Source organism: Cupressus sempervirens, chromosome 7 (assembly GCF_028749045.1).
Source record: "Cupressus sempervirens isolate cs-2001-9-10 chromosome 7, ASM2874904v1, whole genome shotgun sequence".
NCBI classification, from domain to species: Eukaryota; Viridiplantae; Streptophyta; class Pinopsida; order Cupressales; family Cupressaceae; genus Cupressus; species Cupressus sempervirens.
This window is the reverse complement of record NC_143124.1, coordinates 919841879-919866727: the sequence shown is the minus strand read 5'-3', so window position 1 is coordinate 919866727 and position 24849 is coordinate 919841879.

Here is a 24849-nt window from a genome sequence, read left to right as displayed (position 1 = left end):
ACTTGTTCATACAACCCAAGCACAATTTTAGGCTTAATTTGAGGGTTTCAAGGATTTTGGTGTTGTTCAAGCTTTAAACCTCCTAAAATTCCTTACCAAGACTCCTCCTCTAGATTTGAGTTATCAATCACCATCTAATTACTCACCACATTCTTGGATTGAAGAATCAGATCTTTCAATCCACTCCAAATGCTCTTTTTCAAATTTGTGATCCCTAACCAAACATGGTTTGCTTGCCTAGGGTATCACACTAAAAATTCTTGTTGTGCTTCCCTTGGGCTTTCCTTTTCTGTACATAATGTGCAAGGAGTCTAGTTCCACATCCCAAGAGGCCGTACATTTCATACTGTGGGAAATGGCCCTAAGACTCCATTTTGTGCTTGCTACCCAGTTTAGAACAACCTGCTAACTTACAAAATAATTTATTTGAACACACAAAACTCTCTAAAAAAAAAAAAAACAAAATAAAAATAGAAATGTAGTAAAACCTCCACTAACACTTCCAACTCAGAAAACCCTAAGCCTAATCTGTACAAAGCATGAAAAAACACTCAAAACAAGAAATTAATGTAATAAAGAAAATGTTAATTACATTTCATACACTGTCATTTCTCCTTCTTTCAACCTCTTGAAAAGGTTGAGTTCAACCTTATATAGGCTTGGCATGTATGTTTCCAACTTTAAGTTGTTGAAGGGCTCCCACGAAGAAGTTTCTCTTTTTGCATAAAAGTTGCAAAAGTTGTCAATGACAACTTTGCAAGAAATGAGCAATTTTTGTAATTTTGCAAATTATCTACCCAAAATTGCTCTACTTGCTACCAAACTTTCCAAAATTCCTAGGATGGATCAATAACACCTAATAAGGACCCCAAAACACTTTCTTACCCTATTTGGCCCTCAAAACTCAAAAGTGCTCTATTGAGCCAAATGAGCAATTAGGAGCAATATTGCATTGTGGGGGCTCTTCTAACCTATCTAACCTCACCTTAGGACCAAGTTGATCCTATTATTACTCCAGTGATGTGAGTAGCATCACAATAAGACAAAAACACCAAAGAAGCCCTAGGTCTACCCTTTAGCCTACCTAGGTGCTCCTGCACCAGGCATGGGCTATGCTCCCTACAAAATCACACATAAGACAAAAATATAGCTTGATTGTGTTTGTTGTAATTATTTTTCAATCTTTTAAAATTCAATTACCTATTTAGTTTGTTTATAACCACTACTAATTATTTTCATGTTTATCTCAATTAGCACCTCTTTAGTGCATTGATTATTGTCTCGTTAGATAGTCATTTTTTAGGATAGCTTCTTTTGCATAATCCCTTTGACATAATGCAACCCTAAGAAACTATGTAATTGTTTTCACTCTTTTAACTTAATTATTACATTCTTAGTCTATTGAATTTATTTTTGGTAATTAGTTTTAAAAATATTTTTATGATATTTATTAACCAATTGAAGAAAGACATGAGGTTTTAAGTTACTTTCCTTTTAGGAATCCTTATGTCTTAGAGATGTTTTTGATTATTGGCTAGCTAATAGCCACTTTTAAATAATCTCTTTTTGCTAGAGGTTAAGAAAATTAATATATTTGATCATTTTATTATTATTAATCATATTTCTTGATATTGATTTGAAATACTAAAATTAATTTAGAATATATAAAAATTAAAAATTCAATTTAAACTACAATATAAAGTTCAATATAAATATAATATGTATAATATTAACATAGAATCTAATAAGTAATATAAAAATAAATTTAAAAAATCAATATATAATATAAAAAATAAAATTTAAATTACAATGTCAAACATAAATGATAATAAGCATATTATCCTCATGTCTCATGGTGGTTTTATCATGTAGTTCATGTTAGCATGTCCTTTTTCTAAATGGCCACCCAAGCTAAAATACTTTATTTTTATTTTATTAATTTTACATAATTCATTAGTGTATGGTGTAATTTCTTATGGAACATATGTGTACACATATAATTAGGTTTCTAAAATCCATAAGTGTGTCATTTAACTTCTTGTGGATTTGATAATATTTATTTTTCTCATTACCAGTTGGAATCACCTCGAGTTATTAACAAGATTTCTACAATTAATTATAGCTAAAATCATGTTGAATGTCTTATGCCCCCATTTTCCTAATAATTTTTTTTTAATCTTTTAATCATGTTTACTAATTGATTGAAGGGAAGATGCGTGGTTAACACTACATGATAATTCTCATTAACCATATAGTAATTCCCATTTTCATAGGGTAGAATGTCAAGGATTACATATTAATAATTCAAAATAAAAAATATATATATATTTTTTGATAACCAAGAAGCATAAATGAGGGTGCTTTCCCTTGAGTACAACTACCCATATGGCATATGATTAGTTGATCAACAATAACAATTAAAAACAAAAACTAGTATCTAACATTTAAAAAAAACATACGCTAATACTAAACATCAACAACATCAAAAGGGGGTTAATATCTCTTGGTATGCTACCTAATATACTATGTAAACTATTGCAAGTAGGATGAAGATTCCATCTAGGGCCATCGTGGTAAACATACCAAGACTTGGTAATAATATTCCAACTTAAATCTAAGAAAGTATAAACATTGTTCATAGTGTGCCCATGGTGGCAACTTGTACCACTATAAAGAAAAATACACAAAACAAGGGACACAATTCCTACTGAGCTGCCTTGTAGGTGCATTGAACTTGATTGCGAGTTGTCGATCAATCCTCAATAAGGAAGTTGAAGAGCACCTCATAGTTGCACTCATTACCATCATTATTGGCCCTCGCCTTCTATGACAATAAACAAAGGGGTTTTGTTGAAATATGTGTAACCCTCATGGATAAGCTATAATTACTAACATTTTTTCTTTCAAACTCAAACACTCTAGCATTAGTTTTGCTTAAGTTCCTTGATAGTTGCAACACTATTGTCACAATTTCTAGCTAGAAGGTTGTCATGAGTTACAACCATAGTAGGTATGGAAGTAGTCATTTCTTTAGCCATGATTTCACTATTTAGGTTTATAGGGCATATTTTTGTGCTTTATGATAAATGAGATGAGAATTGGCAGTATTAGAGTTATCCACCATCTCTAAATTCTTCTTATTAGCTTGCTCTACCTCCTTCCTAGTATCTTTTTCTCTCCACTCTCACTATCCTCTTCCTCTTCAGACTCTATATCCACTTTTAATTTCTTCCCCTTACCCATGGGATGAGTAGCTAGTCTAGTTGATCATCTAGGGATGTTGGTTTCTTAAATGACTTATATTTCAAAGTCAATTTTATGTAGTGCAAACTATGCTTTCTTAGAGGCATTCCCTCTTTTCTTGCTCGGGGTTGGATTTTTTTTTTATTATACATTGATTCCCTCTTTATTATAGCATGGGTGGGGGATTTAGGATTTCCTTATGGATATTTTAGGCCAACACTTTTAATGTCATCAATTTCTCTTGGCCCAAGTAGGTCTATAGTAACCAAGCGAGGGGTCACCAAATTTGGGGCCTCTTGAACTACAATGGCCTAGGTGGGAAGAGGGAAAATAAAAATGGTAAAGACTTAAAATAAGGCATTGATGTAGGGGTGGGAATTTTCCCATTACTTTTTTGCAAAGTCAACCACTTCATTGACAAAATATTCTAGCGTGTAGAAGGTTGGGAATGAAATAATATTGTGGCTATAAAAGCAATTCAACAAAGGCATATGGTAAAAATAATATATCCTAAACCTACCTTATAATGCAAAATTATTCATTATCATAAGGCATACTTAGTATATTTGTTGGCATAACTAATCTACAAATTAATGATGGAGAAAGGAACCTATGGATTTCATGTTCGTCAATTATATTATTTGTCAATGATGTCAAAGTTTGGCATATTATTTTAACTTGTTACTATATCTTTAGAAGTGTATTATACAAAAGGTTGAGAAGGATACAAAGAAAGAGTAAAGTGATGAGACTTATTGAGGAACAATTAGAATAAAGAATGGAAGTAGTGGTAGTGATGGTATTTCCTATTGGACTATCAAAGACTTGAGGACTTATTAGAATAATGAATATCTTATTAGAGTATCGGGAAAGTCAAAATTAGTTATAGGTTAAGTCAAGAAAGATTATTTGAGAACTTTCTACATGAAAGGATAGAAATATGACATTGTGATCACTGGATCTAGGTCTAGGGTTTTTATGACTTGTGATATACTTAAGGAAAGAAAGAAGACACTTTTTTGTATTGCAACTGGAAGAAGCATAGTAGGAAAAAGGAAGAAGAGAAAAGCTTGTTGACAGAGTTATCAAAGTGATGTAGCAGTGAGTGAGTTGCAATCAAAGTTGAAAGTAGAGGAAAATTAATGGTATGTAACTATGTTGAAGAACTTTAAAGGATCTGATACAACAAGACAATGAAAACTACATATAATTTTGTTTATGTTACCTTCTTACCATTGTAATAGTTGAAATCCCTTGAAAGGGTGACCCTAATCGATCTAATGTAAAAGCTTTAACAGAGTAACATTCTTAGATTAGAGTGTTGAAATCATTTAGTGAGGCTACTCCTAATAGAGTAAAGATCCTAATAGATCTAGAAGAAATTCCTTTAACAATGTACACCTGATAGTGTTTTGTAACCCTTAATCCGGCAAGCTCCTAATAGAGTGTATTCCACAAGAGTACAATAGTTGTGGGTAAACTTCTCACACCATGGTTTTCACCCAAATCAAGTTTCCACGAGATAAATATTGGTGTTTTTATTTTGTGATTTATTTTACTCTTCTAAATGACTGTTTATGCACTTAACTGATAACAATGTTATAGGCAAAACCAAATCTTATCAGTAATAGTTCTAAAAGTTGTTTGAAAAGTGTGAAAGTTTGTGATTATTGATTACCCCCCCTCCCCACCCCCCTCTTATTAATCAATCATATACCTACAATTGGTATACAAAGCAAAAAAGGAAATGTTGTCAAGTTACATAACTAACTATGTCATTGTCTAATTGCAAAAATAAAAGAAAGTTGGTTGTGACATAAGAGATTGTGTCATGTAAACTTTGATCATCTAGAATAAGTGAGTAAAAATTAGAGTGTAAGAGGAATGCCAATAATAAATAAACTGGAAAATGTTGCATCTCAATAGTGTCAGTTTGGAAAAATGACATGCTCAATTTTTTCAAGCAAAGAATATTCAACACAAAACATATTGGATTTAGTATACACAGATCTTTATTGTCCTATTGGTCTTGAAAACAATAATGGAGACAAATTCTTTACACTATTTTTTGATGATTATTCAAGGATAATGTATGTTATGTTCTTAAAGACAAAATCACAAGCATTTGTTATGTTCAAATAATACAAGGCGAGAGAGGAGAAAGAAATAGGGAGAACTTTAAAATGTCTTAGGCCAGATAGAGGTGGAGAGTTCACATCTAATGAGTTCAACAAGTATTGTGAGGAAAATGGAATCAAAAGACAACTAAAAACACCGAGAACACCCCAACAAAATGGTATTGTAGAAAGGAGAAACATATCCATACTAGAATATGCAATAAATTTATTAAATTGGAACAAGGTATCACATAAGTTTTGGAGAGAAGCCATTAGTAAAACAATCTATACACTTAACTAAGTACAACTTAGAAAAAGAATAAACAAGACACCATATAAATATGGTATGGATAGAGACCTATTGTAAGCTATTTCAGAATCTTTGGAAGAAAGTGCTATATTAAGAAGGATGTAAGGAGTGGAAAGTTTGACAATAAGAGTGAAGAAGGAATATTTCTAGGATATTCAACTAGAAGAAAAACATACAAATGTTTAAATTTGAAGACACACAAGATAGTTGAAAGTTATAATGTGAAGATAGATGCATTCTTTGAATGAATGAGGAAAATAGTAGCAAGAAAATAGAAGAATATAGTGAGTTGATCTACTTTGAACCTAAGAATATAGAAGCACAACATGTGGCTGTAGGAACTGGTAATACTCAACTGACAACACCACAACAAGAGTAGAATGATGAACAAAATCAAAACTTAGAACCTATTACACCAAGATGCATAAGGAACAATCATAGTTTGACAGACATAATTGGATACAAAAATGAAGGAGTATTAACAAGAAGTCAACTTAGAGAAAGGAACACAACATGTCTAATATTAGAGATGGAACCTAAAATGGTGAAATATGCATTAAGAGATGAAGACTGTAAATAGGCTATGAAGGAAGAGCTAGAATAAATTGAGAAGAATAAGACATGGTTACTAGATCCCAGGCCTAAGAACAAAAATGTTACAGGAACAAAGTAGGTTTTTAGAAATAGACCGAATGAAAGTGGACAAATAATAAGAAATGAGGCAAGATTGGTCTATCAAGGTTATGCACAGGAGTAATGATTAGGTTATGGAGAGACTTTTGCACTACTTACTAGATTGCAAGGAGTTAGAATACTACTGGAATATGTGGCTTCCAAAGGATTCAAAGTTTATCAAATGGATGCAAAATCACCATTTCTAAATGGAGTATTAGAAGAGGAAGTATAGATTGAGCAACTTGAAGGATTTTTTAATAAACAAGACAAATATTTAGTATGAAAGCTACACAAGGTGCTATATGGACTAAAACAAGCATTGAGAATATAGTATGAAAGATTACAATCTTACTTAATCAAAATAGGATTTTTAAGAACCAATGACAATTGTAACCTGTATCTTAAGACTAGAAGTAGAAGTAAAGTCCTAGTTGTTGAAATATTTGTGGATGACATAATATTTGGAGGAGATGAAGCATTGCGTAGGTCATTTTATGAAGAAATGAGGATTGAGTTTGATATTTATAATTCTTTATTAGACTCCAAGTATAATAGATGAAGCATGAGATCTACATAATTGGGTCAAAGTACATAAAAGAGATATTAGGAACATTTAGGATTGAAGAATCTTAACTTGTTAGTACATTGATCTGTATTAGTTGTAAGTTATCTAAGGAAGTGAATGAAACATTATATAGATCATTTGAAAGCTTTAGTATGTTGTTCACAATAGACCTATCATAGCTCATGAAATAGGCATTGTTGAAATATTCTCATCACCATAAATGCCAAAGGGGGAGATTGTTGGCATAACTGATCTACAAGTTATTGATGAAAAAAGGAAGCTCTGGATTGCATGTTCATCAGTTATACTATTTCTAATTGATGTCAAAATGCTTGGCATATTATTTTAACTTGTTACCATATCTTTAGAAAGTATATTATACAAGGAAGTTGAGAAGGGCACAAAGAAAGAATAGAAAGAGGAGACGTATTGGCTAATAGTTGGAATAAACAATAGAAGAAATATTAGTTATGGTATTTCCTATCAAACTATTAGATATTTGAGGAAGAATAATGAAAATCTTATTGATGTATCAAGAAAGTCAAAGTTAGTTATAGGTCAAGGCAAGAAAGATTATTTGAGAAGTTTCTACATGAAAAAATGGAAAGATGGTATTATGATTGTTGGATCTAGGTTTATGGTTTTTATGACTTGTGATATATTTAAGGAAAGAAAAAAGGCAATTTTTTGTATTGTGATTGGAAGAAGTGTGGCTAGAAAAAGGAAGAAGAGAATAGGCTATAGACAAAGCTATTAGAGTGATGCAACACTTAGTAGGTTGCGATTGAAGTTGAAAGCAGAGAATAATTAATGGTATGTAATTGTGTTGAACAACTTTAAAGGATATGATATAGAAAGATAATGCAAACTATTTATCATTTTGTTTCTATTACCATCTTACCATTGTAATAGTTGAAATCCATTGAAAGGGTGACCCTAACCGATCTATTGTAAAACCTTTATCAAGGTGACATGCTTAGATTAGAATGTTGAAATCCTATAGCAAGGTTACTCCTAATACAAAAAATATCCTAAGAGATCTAGAGGAATATCCTTCAACAAGGTACAACTGACAGTGTTTGTAACCCTTAACTAAGAAAATTCCTAATAGAGCGCATTCCAAAAGAGTACATTATTTGCGGGCATAGTTCTCACATTGTAGTTTTCTCCCAAATTGGGTTTCCACGAGATAAATATTGGTTTATTATTGTGTGATTTCTTTTACTCTTCTAAATGAATGTTTATGCACTTAATCGGTTATGATGTTATAGGCAGAACCAAATCTTATCAGTAACAATATTGAAAGTTGTTTAAAAAGTACGAGAGTTGATGATTACTGATTCACCCCCCTCTCCCCTCTTAATAATCAATCCTATACCTACAGTATAGAAGTGGCCTACATTTATAGTGCCCATGATGTTTGACTAAGGTTTTATTCTCATAGAAAAATTGGTGCAAGATTTTTGGCCTTCATAATTATATCCCCATTAAGTTTGGAAGAGATTCCCCCAATCAAAACCCTCCAATCAACCTAGGAAGTAGAAAATTGGGTTGACATATTTACATAATGACTAGTTATATTTTCAATGCTACCCCTCTACAAATATGACCAACAGTGGCATTATTTTTTAAATCCTAGTGTCTATATGGTCCAACTCTATCACTTCTCAAGTCATCACTATTAGAAACAATCAACTCTCTAGTGTTTTAAAAATCACAAATTATTTTTGATGTTGAGAACTAAAGGAAATACCCAAAATAAATTTGAGTACTCAGTGCAACTATGTATTTTTGTACCAGAAATAAATATTTTATATTTAAAATAAACACATAAAAATACATTTGAGTATAGGATTATCATTTAAGATAATATTAATAATAATATGATTAAAATAATATTATTAGACAATAGCCTATGACACAACAATAAGTTGTCAGCCTCTTATCTGGGAGGTCTTGGGTTTGGGTCTACTTAACCTTAACAAAGTAATAATAATTAATCTCAACAAATAATAATAATTGATCTTGGCTTCGACCTATCACGCATAAAAAATAATATTATTAAAAATATATATATATAGTAATATAATAATAATAAAAATATTAAATTTATTTAATTAATGAGAGGATGAAGATTACAAAATAAGTTGGGAAAAAAATCAAAGAGTGAATCTAAGTAGTCTACATAAGAAAACATTAAAGGGTGACAAAGTAGACGATCAGTAGAGGGAAGGGTACAATTGTTCATGGAATTTGATTTTAAACTAACAATTGAGATTGTGAATATTCAAGTTATGGAAGACATTCCCTATATTCAAATTATAAATCATTGCCATGTTTTGGAAGTAAATAAGTTAAAAAAGAAACAAATTATAACAAAATTTTTTGGGATCTAGCCTTTAATTGAAAAGATGAAAAATTGGATAGGGTATTGGTGGAAGGGTTGTGATCCAAAAGTTAGTTTTTTAGCACCATGGTTTCTAATAATTGTGTTTGTATTACAAGTAGAGAATTATAAAATAATTAAAGTTGCTCCTTTTGTTTTTAGGGAGTGTTGGGTTGTTTGTGTATCCTTGGTCATTTGGACTTGATCCTCACAAAAAGGTGATTAAGGATGTTTTAGTGCATCCATTAAATTCCATAAATTGCCAACTGAGCTCATGAAAAAGGATATGTTGTAAATTATTGGTAGTTTGTTAGGAAATTTTTCATATAGTGGATATGATTCAAACAAATATAAAATGACTCACCCAACAGGGATCGATTTTTTGGCTACTTTTGGCAAACCACTGTCGTAAATGTTTGAGCTTAATTTAGTAATTAGAGAGGTCATTATAGAGGTAGAGTATGCGGGTTCCCCCCGAAATGTTTCATATGTGGGAGTATTTTCCATAGAGTGATGTAATATATGGGTAGTTTACTTTCTCCTACCCTAATCAATCATAATTGAGTTTCAAAAAATCAATCAAAGAAGAACTCAAAAAAAAAAATCATACAAATCGATTCAACAATTAAGAAGTTACAACATATGGAAATTAATGGACATAAGCATATTGAGGATCTTCAATAAATAGAGAATATGATCAATAATTTTTTGGAGGCTAATCATGGGTCATTATCTTGAGTATTTAATGCCCATAATAAGGTTGATAAGGATGGTAGTCAGGATGAATTAACAAAAATGGATAATTCTTACAATATAGTTATTGAAAGGGCTAATAAGTTGGATAGAAAACGTATTGTTAGTATGGATGCTGGTAGTTATAATGAAAAAGGAAGAAATTAGAAACCATTAAAAAAATTAACAAGCTTTGGAGGCTTTGGAGACTTTGGAAATTGGCATCATAAATTATTGAACACTTTTGTGAAATCGAGAGGTTAACACCTCTATGTTGTGATATGTGAAATGGGGTACATCAATACATAGAATAATAGGTAAGCATATAAATTTATTAGCCAACCTCTTACATATATTAGAAAAGGAAAAAAAACTTTCAATTATAACCCTTAAATGAACTCGAAATAAGATTAGCACAACCCAAATGGATTAAGGGGTGCTAATGATAGATCTAAGGCTCTCTCAAATGTATACTCAAAAGATCTCTTTCTTTCCCTCTTTTTTGTGATTATTGTGATTGATGTAGTTTGTTATGATTGTTCTTTTAATGTGTCTTAATTACTTATATGAAGAAAATTAATTAATTAATATGCAAATGAATGTAGAAGTATAAATGGAAATTAAAGAAATAAAAGGATCTTATCTGATATATAAAAATAAGTGCTATGAAATGAAAAATGAGGAATCAAACTCACCTTTGAGGGCCTATAGGAAGGGACAAATCAAATCTAAAAGAGTTGTCAATTATGTCAAAAACTAAAACTAGGATAGATATGGGCACTCAAGACCTAAAACTATAAACTCTACAAATCTAGAGGTCATAGGTCAATGCCAAATAGGAGGGTCCAAGATGATCTTAGAAGGGTCAAGGCTCTAGTTAACCTAGACCTAGACTACACAAAACTTTATAAATATAAAACTCTAATAGAACTTGAAACCCCATCGTCATGAATTTGAATCTACAACCCTAAAACATGTACTTGCACACAATTAAAAAAAAGGGGTTTAATTGGTGAGAAGGGGATTGCCTCGATCAAGTCCCCATTTAGGAATTAACCTTGAAATGAGAAAGAATATAAAATAATACAAATGTAAAAATTCACCTTACTTTCCAAATTGATACAGTACAAGGATGGTGGATCCCTAGAGGAGATGACCAAACCCCAGCAATTAAAGCACAAAAGGATACAATTGAAAAAACTCTATTATTAACAACAAACCTTGAATTACATCAAATGAAAAACATACATGTTGGGTTGTAAGGCCTTATTACAACCAATACATTCCAAATTATAGATCAAACATTATCTCTCAAGTTATCACCATTGATCTACTAACCTTTAATGTCCTCCAAGGATCATCTACATTACATATATGGCCATTAAGACACACATGTTAGCTTTGAGTTCACATTCTTTTGAATAATAGGAAATATTTTATACAATATAGGGCTAGTACATAATGAATTAATGACCAAATACATAACATGTTATAAGAAAATCAATGACCTTAGATATATGTCCACTTGTTATCCAATGATCTAGATCCAAGAGTGCATAAGCTAACTCCCAAATATAGAACCTCACTAAAACCAATACCATGCATCATATGAAAAACCCCATACAAAATCAGTACCAAACAAGATGAAACATAACTCCAACTGATTGTAACATTAAATTTTACAAATATAGGATAATGACCCAAGATAGGTCCACAATAAGAAGCCAAACCCACAAAATCTGGAATGGGAAATTAAGTGATCACCAAATCTAACTATCAGACAGATAACTGGAAAGTAAAAAATAAAACAAATATCTTTTTTGAATGATTCAAGATTGCCAACAACCCAAGGATGCTCCTATATTACAAATATCTATAGAAAGAGTTGGATATACAATCCACAAAGATGTATGATTACTTGTATGTAGATGTATGTAAGATATAGAATGATAATGTATGATGTCTCCATAAATGAAATAACTCTACAAGTGAAAAATCATAGATCCATGGATGTAAGTATGATCCAATGCTTGAATGGATAAATGATTTAATTAAGATGTAATGGTGATGAAGATATCCTTCCTTGATGGCCATCTTCATTATCTCCAATGAAGGATGGAACTAGAGCTTGAGAAGGGAATGTATGAATAAAAAAATAAATGAGGGCCTCCAATGAATCATTTATCACTTGTCTTGGACTTCTTGGATGCACCTTGAAATATTTCTTGTAAATGATCACTTGAATGCCTTGAATGCCTACACTAAATTATGGATCATGACTTTCTTCTAGTGAATAGTTATTTCTTCTTATCTAAATTAAGTGAGAAAAATCCCTTTTATATCAAATTCAAAAAGGGATTCCATTGTTGCCTAGAGGGGAAGAATGGAAAACCTTGAGGAAATATCAAAATCTTAAGAAAAATATCCTTGGGTAGAGGCCTACCTCGATCTCTACCTTAGGGTAATATCGGATCTCAACCTCTATCCTAGGACATGGTCAATCTCAACCTTTACCTAGGAGGGTTTTAGCCTCAAAATTGGCTCTAGTTTATTAGGCGTAGAGAAATGATGGACGGGCATCCTAGGTTGCATTGCTATCCTGCATGTTTTATTGGTTTTTTGTTGCTATCAAATTCTTTATATGTGCCGAGTTCATAGTTGATGACAAGTTTGTGTATGTGTTGAGCATTGCTGAGTGCCAATATTTGCTTTGGTCCTTCTTTGATTGAGTTGTCTATGTCTAGTCCTATTTTGGTCAACCTTGTGCATATTTAATTTCATATATGCATTTAATATTTTTTGAGAGCCAACTTGTGGCTTGGTTATGCATTTAATTTAAGAGTTTATTTAGTTGGTAATTTGTAATAGGCTAACTTGTGGTCATGTATGTATTTAAAGGGGTCTTGGGTAGATTCTTAGGGGGATTGGTCAATCAGGAAGAGTAAGGAGAGTTAGAATCTGATGATCATCATTGAAGATCAAAGCTTGAATTGTAATATTGGTCATAACCTAGAAGGCCTCACAACCAGGCATGTATGTTGATGAATTGATGCATCAATAGTGTATTTTCTCTTCTATCTCCTTTGGTTTTTGTTCTCCATCTTGTGTTTTTGATGTGTTTACTCTTGCAAATGGCTTTGGTAGGTGGGTGTGCCTTTGGCCCTAGTTTCCATTGTTCCTCCCTGCGTCAGGTGGTATCAGAGCTTGAGGTTCATCCTTGTGATCAATGGATCATGTAGAAACCTAAGTTGATTTGGTTATAGGGTAACAAATCTAAGGATTTGACCTACAACTTGTAGAGGATTACGATCTTGTAGGAATCTGATTGTAAAGATGGTTCAAGGTAGAGGAAATGCTAACAATGTTGTATTAGAGACATTAAGACAAAGTGCATCTAGATTAGATGTTGTAGAGACAACCTTGAGGAGAGGAGTACATCTTGATGATGTGAGAAGCAGTAGCACCAAACCCTAACCCTGAACCTAAAGAATGATGTGAGAAGCAGTAGCACTAAACCCTAACCTTGAACTTGAAGAAGATCAATATGAGGCAAGATTGTTGAGAGTATTATCTAGGGAACATTCAAAGCCTATTGTAGAAGTTGTTCATTATAATGGAAAATTAGACACCAATGTTGTGTTGGATTGGATCTCTGACTTGGAGAAGTTATTTGAGTATTAAAACACTCCTAATAATAGGAAGGTGAAAATTGCAGTTACCAGGTTGAAGGGTCATGCCTCACTGTGATGAGAGCTTTCAAATTGATAGACAAAGGAGAGGAAAGGAGAAGATCAAGACTTGGGTGAAAATGGTGAACAAGGTGAAGAACAAGTTTCTTCCTACTGATTACCAAGTTAGCTTGTCAAGAAAGATGCAAAATTTGAGACAAAGGGACATGACTGTGAAAGAGTATACTAAGGAATTATATATATTGGACATTAGATTTGGTCATGTGGATAATGGTGTTGAGAAAATTGCAAGATACATAAATGGATTGAGATATGGGATTCAAGATGAGATAAGTTTTGTGAGTTTGGAAAGTGTGGAGGAAGCATATATATATGCCTTGAAAGCTGAGGAGATCTTGACAAAGAAGCATGAACAGAGACAAAGAGGTCGAGGTGGTCGATTCCAGAGAGATAGAGGTAGATCTTATGGAGAAGGTGGCAAATTTTACAATTTTGTGCAAGATAAGGGAAAATCTGAATGGAAGAATGATGAAAAAGGCAAGATCGAGTGGAAAGGTAGTGATTCTTACTGAGGAGGTACTAGTTCTTACCAAGGAAAATGCAATTCTTATTTTAGAGGTATTTTTCATGGTAATTGTTTCAGATGTGGTAAAGAAGGGCATAGATCCGTTGAGTCTAGATCCTCTAAAATGGAAAAGGTAATAGAAATGTTGTAGTTCAAGGAGACACTAAGGGTTCACCGAGTGAACCTGAGGCTAGAGAAATTTTGATGGTGAGAAGAACCTTATATAATAATGGAAGTGATGAGGAACCTATCCTAAGGAGAAGCCTTTTCAAGACTAGATGTAAGATGGCTGGAGAATGTTGCAAGTTGATTGTTGAAAGAGGAAGTTCTAAAAATTTGGCATAAGAAAAGCTGGTTATAAAGTTGCAGTCGCATAGGCTAAAGCATCCTAAATTGTAACATGTTTCATGGATCAAAGGTGAGCATAAGATATTGGTAAGTGAACAATGTATTATGAAGTTCAAGATTGGATGTTATTTTGATGAATTTTTGTGTGATATTATGCCTATGGATTGTTGTCATATTTTATTGGGTAGACCTTGGAAATATGATATATATGCTATACATGATGGAATATTGAATCAATATACTCTTTGGGTGAATGGGAGGAAGAAATTGTTGTTGCCTTTGATTGAAAGTCCAAATGAGGTTAATTGTACTATTGTGAGAATTTGCATGGTTAATGGAAAGCAATTTGAAAAAGAAATGAAGAAGAACCAAGTCTGTTTTGCTATAATTCCTAGGAGGCCAAGTTGTACCAGTAGCAGCCAAGTGACAGAAAATAGTGGTGACTGAGTAACAGCTAGTAGTGACTGAACAATAGAAATTAGTAGAGGCCGAGTACCAATAGAAATTGAAATTTTGTTGAATGAGTACAAAGATATTGTTGCAAAATATTTTCCTAATGGCTTACCATGAGTAAGAAGTATAAGTCATTCTATGGATTTAATTCCTGAAGCTAGTTTTTCAAATAAAGCACCATATAGATTGACACCTGCAAAGAATTAAGAACTTAACAAACAAGTGCATGAGTTGTTGCACAAAGGTTTGATTAGAGAAAGTTTGAGTCCATGTGATGTACTTGTTGTAGTAACACCTAAGAAGAATGGAGAATGGAGAATGTGTTCTGATTCCAGAGCTATTAACAAGATCACAGTGAAATATAGGTTTCTTATGTTGAGGATGGATGACATAATGGATTGTTTGAGTGGAGCAAAGTATTTTACCAAGATTTATTTGAAGAGTGGTTATCATCAGATGAAAATAAGAGAAGGTGATGAATGGAAGATTTCTTTCAAGGCAAAAGATGGTTTGTATTAATGGTTAGTAATTCATTTTGTTTTAACTAATGCACCTACTACTATCATGAGGTTAATGAATGAGGTTCTCAAGAGATTTTTGGGTAAGTTTGTGATTTTTTATTTGGATGATATTCTGATATTCAGTAAGGCTAAGGAAGGACATATTGAGCATATTAGACAAGTATTGTAGAGATTGAAAGAGGAAAAGTTGATGATTAACTTGAAAAAGTATTCTGTTATGCAAGAGGAGATTGTGTATTTGGGATTTTTGATTGCAACTGATGGTTTGAGAATGGATCCTGAGAAGGTTTAAGCAATTTTGAAATGGCCTACACCTAAGAATGTGGGTGAGGTAAGATCATTTCATGGTTTGGCTAGTTTTTAAAGGAAGTTTATAAATAACTAGTTCTATTTGTAATGTTGTGACTAAGACAATGAGAGGAGATAAAAAGGATTTCAAGTGGACAAATGCAGCTGATAACAGTTTTGGGACTTTAAAACAAAAGGTTGTTGAGTTACTTATGTTGGCTTTGCCTAATTGCAATAAGGTATTTCAAGTTGAATGTGATGCAAGTGGTAGTACAATAGGAGCTATATTAAGTCAAGAAGGTAAACCTATTGCTTTCTTTAGTGAGAAATTGAATGATGTTAGAAGGAATTATTCTATGTATGATCAAGAGTTTTATGCAATTGTTCAAGCCTTGAAGAAGTGGAGGCATTATTTGATTCCTAAGGAGTTTGTGTTGTATACTGATTATAAAGCTTTATAGTACTTGGGAAGTCAACATAAATTGAATTAGAGACATATGAAGTGGGTTGAGTACTTGCAGAGTTTCACATTTGTGATTAAGCATAAAACTGGAGTCACTAAACAAGTTGTTGATGCATTGAGAAGAAGAGGTTCTTTGTTGATCGAGATGGAGGTTGAAGTGCTTGGTTTTGATGAAATGAAAGAGTTGTATGATATTGACCTTGATTTTTTTGAGGAGTGGAGAGAGTGTAAAGCACCAAATCTATCAGATTATATGAGTAAGTATGATGTGCATTTCATTCAAGAAGGTATGTGTTATCATTTGTTCACCCGCCAAAGATTCAAATTTTAAACGTTCGGCTCGTCCAACGGCTAATTCCCAAGGATAATACTATTTTAATGCCAAGCCTTATGATATATTTTGTGGCCCACAAATTTGTAATCATTAGATCCGACGAAGATCTATGGTTGGCGCTATCTCGCCATCGGAAGCTACATGAGATTTACGTTCGCGACATGGCGCCCTGATGACACGTGTCTGGTGGGTCCAACAGGCCAGGCAACAAGTTTGGCAGGTCAGAAAAGTTTCACGGCACTGTGGGCGCTATGTCACTATCGTGTGTTGGCCGAAAAATCTCCATAGCGACATAGCACCCGACGGAAAAGGTTTCACGGTGGGCAGGTTGCGTCATCGGGAAAGTTCTACGGTAGACAGTCAGTTTCATGGGCTGGAAAGTTTCAAAAAGCGACAAGGTGCCATAGCGCCAATGAAAAACTCATGAGTTTTTCGTTAGCGACACAACGCTTGGTTGACACGTGGCATGGTCAGGATTAAACAATACCAAAATCTGCCAGGTTGATGCTTCGAAGGCCAATAACGAGGTGCTAGGTGTATGAGTCAGGGCATATGTGGTTCACGGGCCCATCAATTTTTAGAGGGAAGGATGTGCAGAGTACGAGCTGGTTCTGATGGTCAGATTGAGATTGATCTACGATGGGCGCCATCGCGCTATGAGGAACTGCTCGAGAGATATCAACAGCGACATAGCGCCTGGGCGCCATGTGTCCCCTCAGTAGGGTCAAGGCAGTACAAACCCTCTAGGTTGGTGCCTTGTCAAACCAAGGTGGTGTTTCATTATTCCAATGGGGAACAACCACGTATGCCAGGTCAGAATACAGTCAGCACAGCTAGTGCAGTCAAAGGTTAAGATCTCCATCGTCGGATCTGCAAAGATCAACGGCAGGCGCCATTGCGCTATGGATAAGCCGCACGAGTTTTATGTTAGTGACATGGCACTTGGAGGAAACGTGTCCTCGTGGGTCCAGGGTCAGAGGTGAAGGAAATACAAACAATGATACATGGCCGGCTCCTATTGATCGATGCAATGAGGAGCAGTATCTATTGCTTGCCGTCAGATCAAGGAAAATCAACGGAAGGCGCCATGTCGCCATGGTGAAGTTGCACGATCTTTACCATAGTGACATGGCACCCTTTTTCCACATGGATCAGTGGGGCCAAGTTGCAATAGGGTACATCGGTCAGATACTGCCAGGTGTCATTTGGGCGTAGTGCGGTTGCTGAGGCAGCGCTAGATATGATGGGCCCGGGGTAAGGACAGCATGAAGCATGACGAGTCTTCATGATCGTCAGATCAGAGCAGATCAACGGAAGGCATTGTATCGCTATGGTGGAGTTGTGCGATCCTTACCATAGTGACATAGCATCTTGCTGACACGTGTCTCGCTGGCAGACCAGAGTTGACAGTTAGCGGCTGGCAGTTAATGTCGCAGTCAAGTTTGTAATTGCTGCAGTTAATGATAACAGTTCGAGGGTGGCGTGGTTAGTTCAATAACAGAAGGTCAACCATGGAGGACTTCCCAGGTGGCAGAACAAAAAGAGGTGATTGGCCTGCGTGGCCCAGTTGGTGCATAAGGAACTGTTTGACTTGCTTTGACCTCGCAGATTCATGAGCCAGAAACAATGAATTAGGTTTTTTCTGCGAGATTTCGATCCTATGATCAATGCCACTGACTCAGGAGTGAATGCAGGGTGCAAGGACATTCTACCACCATTACATATCTATCTACTATGTTAGGGGATGTTTTGCTGGCACCGTTCTGTCTTCTCTAGGCTCTTTCTCAGAGGAATATTAGATTTTTGGTACTCAAGCCACCAGATCTTTGATAGGATTTTCAGGGCGAGAAGTTAATGCCAGTAGTTGAGAAGTAAATGTAATGCAAAAAATCCTCAGTTATGCCTGAACTATAAAGGAAATTTTGTGATCTTTTCTTAGGGGGGACTCCTTTTCTGATTTCTCTGCTACTGCTCACAGGTCTGCAGTGTAAAATTCCCTTTGTCTCTGAGCTATCTAACATTTTGTATCATCTCCTTCAGCCATCAATGTGTATGTGCATCCATCTTGCCTCTCATTGGTGTATTGTTGAGATCAGTGGCTGGCATACTGTATCTATTCTCGGCCTATTGGATAATATATAAGTGAAATCCTTCTCCTTGTGTTATTCAATTTGGTTTCCTGATCTGTATGTGGTTATTGATTGACATAAGTCTGGGTGTGTATGTCCTTTGAATGTTATATTGGTTTTGTAGTGCATATATGGGCAGAAAGGAAGTTTGAACACTCTATTTTGGTGCATCACCTCCTTAGATTAGACTAGGTAGATTTGCTTTTGTGCTCTTCTTCTCCCTTTTCTTCTCCAAGAGTAGATAGGTGCGCCCTGATAGTAAGAGGAAGCCGGCCTTCTCCGGAGACTCAACCTCGCACTTAAAGTCCCATAGCTTGGAGGTTGTTTCCATGTTTCACTAGGTTGTCCTCGCCCATAGGCCTTGGACAAGGATGCAAACCTAAGTGACAACAGTATGTTGTTCAAAGGAATTTAGTTATATATCCCTAAAAGTGATATGAAAGTTAATCTGATTAAGGAAAAATATAGTGGTGGATTAGCTGGACATTTTGGAATTGATAAGACATTGAGTTTGCTAAAGGATAAGTATTATTGGCCACAAATGTATAAGGATGTTCATAAATTTGTAAAGAGTTGTGGAATTGTCAAGTTGCAAAAGGAGTAAGTTAGAATACTAGTTTGTATACACTTATTTTTTGTTTCTAAGAAACCTTGGAGTGACATCAGTATGGATTTTGTTCTTGGATTACCTAAGAAAAAAAAGGGGTATGTTTCTATATTTGTTGTTATGGATAGATTTTCTAAGATGGATTATTATACCATGTAAGAAAACATCAGATGCCGAGCATGTTGCTGAGATTTTCTGCAAAGAATTATTAGATTGCATGGATTACCATGAAGTATTATTTCTGACAAAGACAATAAGTTTTTTGGTTACTCTGGGAATAAGTTTTTTGGACAAAGACAAGAAGAAGGATACTAAGTTGATGTTTATCTCTACATTCCATCCATAGACAGATGGACATATAGAGGTTGTGAATAGAAGCTTGGGTAATTTGTTGAGATGTTTAGTTGGAGATAAACCACATAATTGGGAGTTGGTGTTGGCACAAGTTGAATTTGCATATAATAATTATGTGAGTAGGAGTATAGGGAAAAAATCTTTTGAGATTGTTACTAGAATGAAGCCTAGAGGAATATCATATTTGAGGGATGTTGCTAGTGAAGAAAGGAGAAGTGTTGCAGGGGTAGAATTTGCTAATTTTATGGATTCTTTGCATAAGGAGATGAAATTGAGTTTGGAACAAAGTAATAAGAAGTATAATGAGAATATTTATAAGTCTAGAAGACATCATGATTTTGAAGTTGGTGATGAGGTGATGGTTCATTTGAAGAAAGATAGATCTCGTAGTGGAACATACAGTAAGCTGAAGATGAAGAAGTTTGGACCTTGTAAGATCTTGAAGAAGTTTGATAGTGGTAATGTTTATGAAGTTGAGTTACCTGATGACATGGATATATCTCCTATATTCAATGTTGATGATTTGTATAAGTACCACGAGTCAAATGATGAATTTTTGTATTAGATGATTATCTTAAGAAGTAGATTGAAGAGGTTAAGCATTTATTGAATAAGATAGTTGGTAAAAGCACAAGAGGAAAATATTACTATGAGTATTTGGTGAAGTTGAAGAACAAACCATTTGAAGATACTACATGGATTTCTTAGTCTGAGTTGGATTTAGATCAGGTTGTGACACTTGCATTGCATGATTTTTTTTTCAACCCCGGTTGTTTGATGCAAGAGTATCTTGGGTTGCATTGCTATCCTATATGTTTTCTTGGTTCTCTATTGTTGTCGAGTTCTCTGTATATTTTGAGGTTCTACTTGATGTTGAGTTCATAGTTGATGATGAGTTGATGGTTGATGTCAAGTTTGTTGGAAATCTGATTGAGAAGCTCATTTTTGTTGAAGATCAAAGAGGGAGATTGTTGTAAAAGATTGTTTTCAATCATTTTTTTGCCATTGATGTCAAACTTGCTATATGTAGGAATGATATTTGCTTATAAGATTCATGCACTATCACTTATTTGATTGATGAAGAGGATTTGATCAACAAGATGTAACAAGAGCACCTAAAGGAAAGGTTGAGTTATGATATTGTAATGAAGTGCAAGGATCAGTTAAGACAATGGTTAAGTAACGTATTGATGACATACTCAAAGATATAGAGGTTGGTCACACTTAGATACATTGGAAGAAGAAGTTGTAACAAGGTTGACTGTAAAGCTTTAACTTTGATCATCAAAGGGTGCCAAGCAAGTTAGTTGAAGCTGAGCAAATTCTTAATAGAAGTTGAGCATCAAGAAATTTTTTAGTTAGTGTCAAGTGATCTTCAAGTGCTGAATAAAAGATCAGGTGCTGAGCATCAAGTAAATTTTTAGTTAGTGTCGAGTGATCTTCAGGTGCTTAGCATCAGAAAAAACATAGTTGATGTCGAGTAACACAATATATGCCAAGCACCAGTATTTCAATAGTGCCAAGTTACTGCATTATTTCAAATGATGAAGATTTGCCAAATTTGAGCTGACATAGTGGTTGCATTGAATTTTGTGAACAAGTTGGAAGATAAGGATGATGAGTTGTTGGGATAGAATCTTATGTAAATCATTTTTGGGTGAATTCTAAAGGATTATTCAAGAAGTTTCTAGAGGAAACAGAAAATGGGTTAGATACAATGTATCCTACCTAATCCATGCGAATTGAAATTGAAAAATGGAAGGATTGAGTAGGAAAAGGAACTCCAAGACTTCTATTTAAGAAGTCATAGACCAAGAAGCAAGGAGCTACTGATATTGTTGTTGTAGAAGTGTAATCTGTGGAGTGGTTGAAAGAGTGTTAAGAAGGAGAAGGAAGAGCATAGAGGCTCTTCTTCTACAAGTGGTCATGAAGAGATGATTGCATTGGTACATTGAGTATGCAGACTCAAAAAGATAAAGCTTGAAAGAAAAGAAGTTAAGAGTTGCAGAGATAGAAGGCCAGGCAAGGATATGAGCAGAGAAGTGATCTGAAATTTGCAATATAAGTTGTATGTTGTAGTTAGGTCAAGATTTTCTAATACTCTCTAGCAATTATATTAGATTTGAAAATCCTATGGACTTAGGTTGGCCTAATAGCCATTTGTAAATCCTTTAATAGGGTGGCATTCCAAGTGAATGTTCTAAAGTCCTTTTACCAGGCCCACTTCTAACAGGGTGGTTAAATCCTCTAACAAGGTCACATTTAACAGTGTGTGTTGTAAGCCTTTAACAGGGCAAGCCTTTTATAGGGCATCACTTCAGAAGGGTGAGAATTGAGTAGCATGTTATTGGTGGTTTTTCCCAAATTGGGTTTCCACCTAAATCACTGTGTCATGTGTTTATTTCCTATGTGTTATACTTGTATGTTGATTCACAGTAACTTGTTAATGCTAATTAGACAAGTTAAAGTTTGCATGAATGAATGGATTTATCACACTCAGTGAAAAGTTTGAAAGGGACATCTGGACCTTGAATAACTAATTCACACCCCCCCCCCCCCCCCCACCCCCCTCCTCCCCCCTCTCAGTTATTCTAAAGCAATTTTAACAAAGTTCATAGGTGATGCCAATTTCATATATGTATCGAGCATTAGCAAGTGCCAATATTTTCCTTCATCCTTCTTTGATTGAGTTGTCTATGTCTAGTTCCATTTTGGGTCGACCTTGCATTATTTATTTTGTATTTGCATTTAATATTTGTTGAGAGCCAACTTGTGGCTTGGTTATGCTTTTAATATAAGGGTTTATTTAGTTGGTAATTTGTAATAGGCCAAATTGTGGTTTTTCATGTATTTAAAGGGGTCTTGGGTAGAGTCTTAGGGGGATTGGTCAATCAAGAAGAGTTAGAATGTGAAGATCATTATTGAAGATCAAAGATTGAATTGTAATGTTGGCAGTAACCCGAAAGGCCTCATAGCCGGGCATGTATGTTGATGAATTGATGAATCAATAAATTGTTTTTCTTTTCTATCTCCTTTGGTTGTTGTTCTTTGTGTTATGTTTTTGTTGTGTTTACTCTTGCAAGTGGCTTTAATAGTTGGGTGTGTCTCTGGCCCTAGTTTCCATTGTTCCACCCTGTGTCAAGAAAAAATCATAAAAACTGGATATAAACTTGAGAAAAGGAAACATTCATGCATAAATGCATACATTTTCCAAGAGATCATTAAAAAGGAAGGAAAAAATGCCTTACAAAGAAAGTGTAAAATTTTTAAGAAAATACATTTAGCCCCCACTTTAGCAGGGTTATGAGTCAAACTCAGATAGTAATATAGTAGATTAAGTTCATAAGATGATCTTGTCATAACTCAGGAGACAAGGAAAAAATCAATCCCCCAATAGACTTGAGTCCTTGTTGAATCCAAAATCATGACAAGAAAAATGTCACTAAGAAAACAAAAAACAAAAAAGGGGTGTGATTTCCTCATTTAGTAAGATATGTGTGTCTCACAATGAACCACTCAAAAGATAGAATTGAATGGTCTACCAGGTTTGTGTGCTTAGTAGTCAATCCTATAAAAACGTTCTGCCTTATGGCAGCTTTGTATGTCTATGTATATTTGCACCTTATGAATCTTTCAAGGTCTATTGTATCCATGAGGACTGATTTGTTTGTACAACCTATGGATCTTGATGGAGCTTCAAAAAATTTGTTCTCCATAAGAAAATTATGCCTCATTTTTTAATGCTTTGGATGTGCAATGATGCGATCTATTTTTTTAAAAGATTTCTAGCTTTAATAAAACAAGGATTTTGATTTCAAAAATTTGGAAACAAAATATCTTGGCTCTTCTGATTTCGTGATTTCGCTAAGTAGCGAATGACAATTCTCTAATTTCTTGGTTTCACTAGGTATTGCAAGTTGGTCCTCCAATTTTGTGATTTTGCATCAAGAGGGCTTTGTTGATTTTGATATCATAATTTTGCATTAAACATGGATTCTTGAGTCTAATTTTTCCATTTTGCAACTTGTGACCTCCTGACATGTCGATTTCACATTTTTGTGTTGGGACAAATTCTTCAGGACCACATTTGCAAAAATCATTATTTTGAAGGAGAATTTCTTGATTACTATGACAATACAAGCACATTAAAAGGATAAGTATATTTTCATTTGTCTTAACATAGTGCTAAAATATATGTGACAATATATTTATGTTTGCGCATGTGAATTGCTACTTGAATTTAATGCATCACCTGACCATTTCTCAAAGGACATTATAAAGATGATTTCACCTATAATATTCTTGTTGTGCAAGATTTTTCTGTTACGTGTTTGTGCAAATTTAAAGATTCTTTGCCATGGGATTAGCAATCTAGGTTTATAATGAAGAAGATGATCCAAAGCCAATTATGCAACATGATTTATCACTAGCCCAGGAAGATTAGTTGGATGTCCTAAATAGAATGTATGTGGCTACATGGGAATTGCAAATAAGCTATGCCAATTATGTCATGATTCTCATGAATTGGAGCTTGAAGAAGATAGAGTTGAGGTCCGTTCCATTCTAGTTGAGTTTGATGACCTTCATGGGAACTACCACTTCGAAGAAATTTTGGATATGATATGAGAATTATAGTTTTGTTTCAATCTTCTAAAAGCTTTTTCATTGTAAAATTTTGATGAGTGGTTGCAATTAGTTATTAGCAAGTTTCTTTTGTAAAGTTTAGAAGCTTTTCACACCCTTTCACTTTCTATAAGAAATAGTACCAGGACCTTATATAGATTTAAAAAGAAGATAAAGATACAAAAATGATATTTCTTTGGAATACATATATACAGCTTAGGGTAGACATTGCAACCAATCACAAGCCAATTGTACTCATTTTTAGAATCAATACAAATACTCTGTTTTCCTTTCCAAAGCATGAGAATTAATCATTAATATTGTCATCTGTAATTTATCTTCTTGGATTTAGATTGTTGTTGATAGATTGAAATTAGGGTAAATCCTCGATAAGAAAAACCTATTAAGGGGTTATGTATAATTCGTTTTCATCTTATTGAAGTTAAA